The 9601-nt window shown below is 42.0% G+C and overlaps 1 pseudogene; it reads right to left on the minus strand.

The window, feature by feature from the left end:
* Nucleotides 1-8878: 8878 nt before the first annotated feature.
* LOC106734743 (60S ribosomal protein L9 pseudogene) lies at nucleotides 8879-9494 on the minus strand (annotated as a pseudogene).
* Between the last annotated feature and the right edge of the window lie 107 nt (nucleotides 9495-9601).

A 9601-nucleotide genomic window follows, 5' to 3' on the forward strand; every position in this document is an offset into this window, starting at 1 on the left:
AGGGGTCTCTAAGATGATTATCACATTCAGTGATTTACTAGGAAGACTGTCAGGCCTCAGGATAAAGGAGTACTCATGGCTATAACTAATTACAGCAAAAGCATTCCATGCAAAATCAGCAACAGAAAAGGTTCACAGGCCAAAGTCTGGAGAAAACCAGGCATGAGCTTTCAAGAGTATTTCTCAGTGGAATCATATGGGGTGTACTAAATTTCTACAGCCATGAGTGGTGACCAGTGGCCAGGGTTTTACTGGGGACTGGTCACATAAGCACCCACCATGAAGTACATACTAACATTCCAGAGGTATTCAGCATGAAACACATTGTTGGCATAGGTAGTTCAGGCATAATATGCCACTTTTATCAGTTCTAGGAATAGGTGGGACTCCCCTGAAATCCAAGTACCCATATGCCAGTCAGGCAACCATGCAAGCAAGCTTTTCTAAGCATTAGCACTGTCAGGTCTGATGTGTGAATTCTTTTCTGCACAAGTAGGTAGGTTTGAGTTCAGTGGGAACTCTTCCATGCTTTGTGCAGTACTACTGTAGCTGGGCCGTGGCAAACCCAGCCCATTCTCTCAGAAAATTGACTTGTATTTTGTGAGAAGTGAATAGAATAGCTTTGACCAGGCTACAGAATATCAGAAAGAGAAGTTTAGCATGGCAAGTTCCTGTCTTACGTCTGTGTGGTAGTCAGGCTTGATACGTTCTAGATGATTGATATGTCAGTTTTGAGTTGGTTTCTACCCAGTGGCCCATGAAACTTGACAAATTCTCACCAACAGAAACAAGTTGTCATTCTTCTAGATGCTCTTTGCATCTTGAAGCTTTCATATGGCTTTTTTTTTCTGTGTTGCATCATATCACAGCTGTTTTGGAGACAGTGTTATTATTAAATGGGTATGAACAATGGTCCTGCCTTCCCTCAAGCTCTTAATAAAGAGGAGGAACACTCACTTGGAGGACAGCTTTCAGGCTCTGAATTACATTGATCAGTATAGCAGAGCTGTGGAGGCTCAAAAGCCGATCAACCAACCAACCAAACTTTGAAAGACCAGAAAGGGCTCGGAGCTATTCCTGAAAGAATAGGTTTAGTTTGGGAAGTTAGACTAAGGGAACGAGGTTGGAAGAGAAAGAAAAAGTCACCTTTTTGCTGGAATTGGGATAGCAGGAAAAGAGATCAGAAGGAAACTGATGCTACAAAGAATAGAACTATTTAAAAAAAGCTACTTAGGACAACTATTTATGTCTTACAATTTAATGTCTGTAAAGTGCTTCTTTGAAAGGTTTGAGTATATTTACAGATCCCTTTTCAATATTTAAACATCTTCAATGTCATCTGGTGGATAAATGAACCGTAATTCTAGAAAATGAGGTGGTCTGGATTTATTGCACTATAGAAGCATTTCAGATGATCTAGCAACAAGATTCTTAATAGCTCTAAAAGGACAGCATAGGGCTGGCCCTGTAGCCTAGTGGTTCAGAGAGTTAGATCCCACATGGATAGCTGTGGTTTGAATCCCAGCCTTGGCATCTTGAAAAACACACGGGGCATGTGTGCACGTGTGCCCTAAACCCTGACAGGATGTAGAGATGGAAGAGAAGGGATTGCGATATGATTGTACCCCATTGGGTAGATGCTTTCTTTCTCTCATTCTAGGGCCGGGTTTCTCTGTTTCTCTCTTGCTCTGGTGAATGCTTATACCTTCTGGCAATTAAAAAAAAAAACTTAACAAAAAGAAAGTACAGCAGAGGGCCAGCAGGTAGCATAGTAGTTAAGTTTCATGTGGTTGACCATGGTTCAAGTCCTGAACCCGGCAGCTGGAAATATGCTGGTGTGTGTGTGCGTGTGTGCCCAAAATCTCAAGAAGAGAATGGAGGAGGAGGGATTGCAACATGGCCATCTCCCCTGGGGAGTGATTTCTAGCTTTCTTTCTCTTTCCGTCCCTCCAGCAAACACAAAAGCAAAGTCATCACCATGTGTCTAATGTAAACTTCAGCAGTGACCAAAAATTGGTCTTTATAAACACTCAATAAATTGTTATAAAAGTTTTCATGCAATTTTGTTATAAGCCGACATCAAAATTTTATTCTACGCTTGCAGCTAGCAAAGAGACTTTGTAGGCCAATTCAAAGATTTTCTTCTGGTGAGGACATTTTATAAGGAGAAGGAAAAGTTAGATATGGCTAGATAATCTTTGTTTGACTGGATATAAGAAAAGGGTATATTTGTTTAAATACTGTCAGATTCCTCACAAACAGCTAGAGATATGGCTAGTAAGTTCCCAGAAGAGGTTTTAATCTAATGCAAGTTTATCGGAAAATTGCTTATGCATTTCTATTCAGGAATGGTAATTTTTTTTCCCCAGAAGAAAGATGTAAATAATAGTACAAAGTGATTTTGTCCCAGACTGTCTGGTGCACTTTTTTCTGATATAAATGGAGAGACTAGTTTTTCCATTGCATAGGTTCAGCATCCCAAATCCCCAAATGAGCAATTTGAACTACTTAAAAATCTGAAACTTTTGGAGTGTCAACCTGATGTAAGAAATCTCACATCTGATCTCATGTGAAAATGTTACAGTACAAACATTTTGTATAAAATTACCTTCAGGAGTGAGTTTTGTGACTTAGTAGTTAAGGGATCCAGAATCATGTGGCAGACCGCTTGCTTCAAGTCTCAACTCGGTGGCTTGCAAAGCATGCCAGGTGCATACGTGTGCATGTCCCAAACCCTAACAGGATGGAGAGGGACTGCAGTGTAACTAAGCCCGATTGGACATGCTTTCTCTCGCTCCCTTCCTTCCTCTCTCTCTCCTTCTCTCTCTGGTGAGCATATGTGCTCTCTAGCAGTAGATAAATAAATGAATGAATAAAAATATCTTTTGAGCTATGTGTATAAAGTGTATATGAGACAATTGAATTGTGTGTTGAGACTTGAGTCCCATCCTGAAGATATATCATTGTGTATATTAAAATATTCCAAATCCTGAAAAAGTCTAAGATCTGAAACCCTTCTGTGCCCAAGCATCTGGTATAAGGGATATTCAACCTATATCAGTGTTACATAGATTCATAGCGTACGTAGAGGAAACTGTCCTGTATGCCTGAATGATTACGGTTGGAAAGAGAATGATTTCTTTCATCACTGGGGGCCAAGGACTTTCTTCTCTCAGTATCAAATGCAAAGTAGGTACATTAGGTAGAACCCCTAGTGCAAGTTACCTCTTGAAATAGCTTAAAAAATTAATATTATAATAGGGAAGAGCCCAGAGGGCTACAAAGCAGCAGGGCCTCAGGAAGGTTACAAAAGCTAACTAGAAACCCACTGGGGGGGTCCAGGAAGTGCTCTCTCTGGCCCCTTGCTCTGCTTTTCCCTGAGCATCTGCTACATTTTCTTGCAAACAGCTTTTCCTGTTAGTCAGTGGAAGACGGTGGCCAACAGCTTCCAAGTTCACAAGATCTAGCCACAGTAAGGAACTCACTCTCTGTCTCGCCCTCGGTTCCAAATTTCTGGAGGCTTCTGGTATGCTCAGCTTGGACCATTCATTCCCAGTCCAATAACCTGAGGCCAGAGGGATGAGTCATATTGTATAAGAAGATCTGCTGGCTGCCTCCCTAAAGATGAAAAAAGTCTTCAGGGAAGGAAGAATGGTTATAGACTGGGCCGATACGAACAGAAGTTCGTAACATTAGGCTTGATGGAAAGCAGGAATAAAAAAAAAGCAGAAATGATCACTTGAAGTTCAGTACAGCAAGAGAGAAACCAGTCACTACCAACAGCCTAAGAAAACCAAAAGTTTAATCGGCTCTGGAAGGCACTGTAGAATGTCATCCTGCGCAATGACTCTTCAACCTGGCCAATCACCAGAAACAGATTTGGTGCTTTTAAAAATCTCTCATGTGATTCTGACTCATAAGGTCTGAAATCTGCATTTAAAAATGTTTATGGATTCTAATCATCGAGAAGATTTGGGGACCACCGTCCTGTGTATTCTAGCCTCATGATAGCAAAGAAATCGTAAAGGCTTTTCAGAGAAAGACATTCATAATCTGAGTCATTTTTTCCCCCTTGTTTTTGGGCCTGAGAATCAAAAAGCCCCCTTCTTTTTAAATAACCAAATACAATCTTTCCTCTGCAACTGACATATTTGAGACATATTTTGCCTTGTATTTTTTCTATGCCTAGTCTTTTCTAGTTTCCAAGCCCTTCTAGACCTTTATACATTTCTAGTGCTGAAACTACAGGTATTGTTGTATCCGTATTATTCATATTTAATTGCATATACCCGTACAAAACATTTTCTTTAAAAATGTTTTCACAGACTACTGTCCAGTTTTCCTCTTTAGGGACGGGAACCATATTGGTAGTCTTCAGTCTGATTGGCTAGGTCCAACCTAGTTTTGGTCCAGAAGGTGTGCCAGATTATGCTGGGTGTTCTCTGGAGCAGCTATGAGCAAAGGCAGTTTGTAGAGTTACTGCACATTCAGTGAACCAAGGCTTCGTATCGGAGAAGTAGTAACGTCAGGCATTGTACAGAGGGATGAAGTGGAGGACAGGAGCTGAGAAGAGAGGTTGTGAGCTGGAGCCATTAAAGCAGGTTGGCAAATACCAGAATGAGGCATGCCCAGGCAGGATGGGCCTGCTCTGGGCAGAAAATGGAGCAGGTTTCTTGGTGTGACTTCTCACTGGGGCTGTGGGAAGCAGTGGACAGGCTGGCCTGCTTCAAAGAAAGGGCTTGAAAGTAGGGTGTTAGATGAGATAAAACTTGCCATTTGGTTGTTTATGCACATACTTACATAATTCCTGATATCTTACCCCAATTTTTGGACCCATTTTCTGTTCTCTAGCTTACACATTCTATTTTAACTCCCCTTGGATTTTCCTAGTTTATTTCTTCAGTATCTTTGCTCTGGTATATTTTTGTTGTTGTATTTTTAATTGCCAAGGGGTGTGTGTGCTTGCCAGAGAGAGAGGGAGAGACAGAGAGAGACAATGAAGAGAAAGGAAGCATCCCATGCCACCCAATGGGGCTTCATCATGTTGTAATCCCTTCTACTTCATGTCTGCACCCTGTCAGGTTTTTGGGCATCAGCACACATGGAAATGGAGTGTTTTTGAAGCTTCCAGGGCTGAGACTTAGACCAGATCTGGTCTTGTGGAATCTGGTCACAGGGCCAGCCCTCACTCTGGCATGTTAATCAGTCCTGTTGTACTCCAAGCAATGATTTATGAATCTTTAGTGGATGGGCTCAGTAATATTAACTGACTTGATTATTAAATGTTTCCTTTCTTTTCCAAGAATCTAGTACAAGTAAGCAGTGAGTATATGAAAAGGGAGGAGAGGAAACAGGGCCATAAATACAGAGCTGTTCCAATAGCCCCTCACTGGAGCACTATGGTGAATTTTGAGCACGTGATTTTAGGGTTTAGTGGTAAATTCACAGCTTGGGCTTTATGGAATTTCCATACCCTATTGTATGTATGGGCATGTCGTAATTATTTCTGCTCATCACAGGAAGCTGGATGTGGACATCCTCAAATTATTGCTGTTATCAAATAAATTCAATCACTGCATCTGCTTGATATTTTTTCTCAGACAAGTCAAGTTTGTGGCTAGCTCCGAAGCCTGGTGGTTAAGGGAGCTAGATCCCACACGGCCAACTGTGCAGTATGAATCCCAGATCCAAGGGCTGGAGAAACACACTGGGCATCTATGTGTGCCCCAAATCCTGATGGCATGGGGAAATGTGGAAAAAGTGATGGTGGAGTAACCTGTCCCCATGGGGGATATTTCTCTTTTCTCTTTCTCTCTCTGGTGACCACATACTCTCCGGCAAATTACTTTTAGAAGTCAAGTTTGTATGGTTGACTTTTGAGCAGAGGCCAGTGAAAAAGGAGGGTGTTTAGGGTGGTGAATAGCCGTCATTTTGGCCTGTGTACACTGCAGGGTCAGGCCTCTTGGATTCTGTTGTTATTACAGGTTGGCTAAGTGACACAAGATGCACTGCCAACAGAATTCTTGCCATTTATCGTATCTCTGTTTTCTCTATGGCATCTCTTTGACTCCCTCCCTTCCTATTTGCTTCTAGCATCTGTAGCTAGAGGTCAGCTTCCTGTGGGCATTTATGATGGTCTGGGTGTTATTGCCATTTGCATTCTGCCTGACTCTGCTCTGATGATTCCAGCGTGACTGAGTTAAAGAAGAAAAGTGAGTGCAGTCAGTCCCTCTCGTGGGGAGTCGACTCATCCAGGCCAGAGGCAAATTTATTCTGTTGCATCTTGGTATCCAAGGTGGAGGAAATTGAGGTCACACATCATAGCAGACAGAAAACAGAGTTCTAAAATATTCCTAGGCAATTTTGCTTTATTGAAAACATATTGAAGCATAGGTATGGGCAGGAGTGATAATCAAGATCCTTAACGATCAGAAGATGAGGACCCCGCTAATCAGAATGGATGTGGGCACTACACCATCGGCATGGCTGTACCAGTGTGCGCCGACTGAATGTCAACTGGTGTGTGGGCAAACGGAATTCTCCTTTTATCCCCAGGAACTGAATTATAAAATTATTGCCAGCTGGACTTCATTTCAGTGCATTCTTATCTCCTCAACCAGTTTGTGAGGACCAATTTAATTCTCCCGTTAAAAAAATATCTCTGATCAAATTATCAGTGGATATCTTTTCTTTTTTCTCTTTAAGCTCTGCGATATTCTTACCTTAAATGCATTACTCAGACCTCTTTGCAAATGGCAGAGCCTAATTCAAACTAAACATGGGAGTTTTTCAGTTTATATTACTAGGAAGCCTTGAGGCATATTTGTATTCAGGTTCAGTCGTAGCATTAAGACTGTCATAATGATCTTTGTCCCTCTTTGCATGCCAGCCTCATTGTGTTGGTTGGCAGATAGTCTTCTCCCAAACTGGCAGACATGGCCAGCCTCATGACACATACCCCAGGTATTCAAGAAGGTCCTGGCGTTGAGAAGAGCCCTGAGCACAGGGGCTGGACAAGCCCAGGCAGACTATCTGAGCCATACTCTGAGCAGCAGCACCTCCAAGCTGACTTATGAACGATAATGGATCCTTCTTGTGTATGAGCCTGGGTCATTCGTCCTGTATGTAGCATTAGTATGGCAATGACTAAGAAGTGCCCCACCCAGCGCCCCACCGTGCTTTGTGAGCATTTTAGAACCATCCAGGGTATAGTATTCATCTCTCTATTCCCCCATGGTACTCAATATATTGCCTTGAAATGAAAGCTTAGTCAATCATTATTTATTTATTTATTTATTTATTTATTTTTTGGGAGAGGTTTTTGCTATAGGGCACGTGCGCTCGCCAGAAAGACAGAGAGAGACAGAGAGATAGAAAGCAAGAAATCACCCCCCTGGGGGGATGGCCACGCCGCAATCCCTTCTCCTCCATTCTCCTCTTAGGATCTTGGGCACGCATGCACAGGCGCTCGGCGTGAGTTTAAGCCACCAGGTCTGGGACGTGAACCACGGTTGGCTACATGGGAGTCTAGCGACATAGCCATTACGCTAACTGCTGGTCCCAATCATTATTATTATTATTTTTTTAAAAATACAATTACCCTCCAGTGACTTCACTATCATTTTGTTTCAGGTCTCAGTGCCACGTCCTAAGTGATGTCCTATAGCTACTGACTGCACCCCCATTACGATCGCTCTTGAATTGCTCACCAATGACTACCGGGCTGCAGGTGTAAGTCACGCCACTTCCTTTCCTTCCCTGGCACTTCCGTAGTACCGGCTACAGCTGGCAACTCCTTTCTTCACAGAACACTTTCCTCTGGCTTGGTTTTTCTTCTGTCTCATTGGCTATTTATTTATTTATTTTTTTTAATTAAATGTATTTATTTAATTTTATTTATTATTTTCTAATTTGACGAGAGAAGGAGAGAGAGGAAGAGAGGCATAGAGAGAGAGAGTGCGTGCGCAAGCCGCCAGGTCCAAGACTTGAACCATGGTTGACCATGTGGGAGTCCAGCACCTTAACCACCACCTGCCGGCCCCAGAGAGAAAGTGAGAAAGCAAGCCACCAGGTCCAAGATTTGAACCATGGCTGGCCATGTGGGTGTTCAGATCCTTAACCACCGTGCCACCTAGTGGCCCCCTCATTGGCTATTTCTTTGCAGACTTCTCTGGTGGATCCTAATTTTTCTTGTTCTAGTCCTTTTAACATTGGATCTTCGCTTTTCCTTCCATCTTTTTTTTTTTTTTTCTCTGGAGAGAAACATGTTAAATTATATCCCAGCATGGTAGCATCACATCATACTTAAAGTGTGACACAAGGAATGAGATTATGGAAGGATTATTGGATGTTTTAATAATATACAAGGTTTAGGGTGCACAGCTGAAGTAGGGCAGATTGAGACGTCGGATGGCAAAATTACGTTTATCATGACACGAACGACATCTTCTAGGTCGTAGTAAGGCTTTATCACTTTGTTCCACTTCTCAGGTGTCTCTTTACAAGTAACTAGGACACATCCGTACCAAATAAAAATTGATGTCATGGTGAAATTAGCCTCAGGATCTTCCCCAATTTCTACATCCAGTGATGAACAGTCACATTCCCTGGTACTGTATTTCTCTTGCCTGCAATATCCTTGCTACTCCTTAAAAAAAACAGATGCGAGCCACTTGTTCCTGTGAAGAAAAATGACCAGACAAAAAAATTCCTGATCAGGAATTCTGTATCATTCTTAGCACACTATTACTAGGAGTAATTCTTTACTCCTCAATTGCTTACTTGCCAAGTAGTTGGAAAAGGATAATGAGTTTAAGCAAAAGTTTCAAATCAATTGTCTTTTATTGTTATCTTTAAAATATAATATAATGGTCTTAGAAATTATCCGGCTTGTTACTGTAGCTGGAGAACTCTTAGATCTTACTCATCATCCTGTTGAACTGTACCCTTCTCAGAGACATAGATACCATCCAAGAACTTTCTTATATCTTTATTTTTAACTGTTGCAGTTTGCTGTATCAAAGCAGCTGAGTTTTAAACAAGTTCAGTATCATTGCCTTCAAGGAGCAACTCACCTTTCTGGGCTTGAGATACTGAACAAGCAACACCTGGTCTCATTCGAACACTCTGGATGTATTTTTCACCCAAGAAATTTCAGATTTCAATAAGAGACCCATTTTCCCGAATAACGACGTTGATGGGGAAATGAGCGTACACAGACCTCATCCTGCAGTGGAAGCCCAATGTAACGCCCTTGATCGTGTTCTGGACGTGACCACAGATAGTGCAGACTGTAGCCAGTTCCTTTCTATTTCCCCACCATTTGTCATCCACAGCCTCTTCTTCTTCCCAAGGAGACTGAGCTCAACATCGATGTAATTGAAGTTCCTCCACAGGGTTCCTCTGGGGCCCTTCACAGTAACTGTGTGTCCTTTCAGAGTGATGCCATCATTCTGTGGAACGCCAATGGTCTGTTTGCTGAGGATGGTCTTCATGCTCCTAGTATACGTGGCAAAGAGCTTACTTTTCTTTCTTTCTTTCTTTCTTTCTTTCTTTCTTTTTTTTTTTTTTTTTTTTTTTTTTTTGGGTTTTTTTTTGAGGG

The sequence above is a fragment of the Tupaia chinensis genome, unplaced genomic scaffold, assembly GCF_000334495.1.
Source record: "Tupaia chinensis unplaced genomic scaffold, TupChi_1.0 Scaffold000208_1, whole genome shotgun sequence".
Taxonomy (NCBI): Eukaryota; Metazoa; Chordata; class Mammalia; order Scandentia; family Tupaiidae; genus Tupaia; species Tupaia belangeri.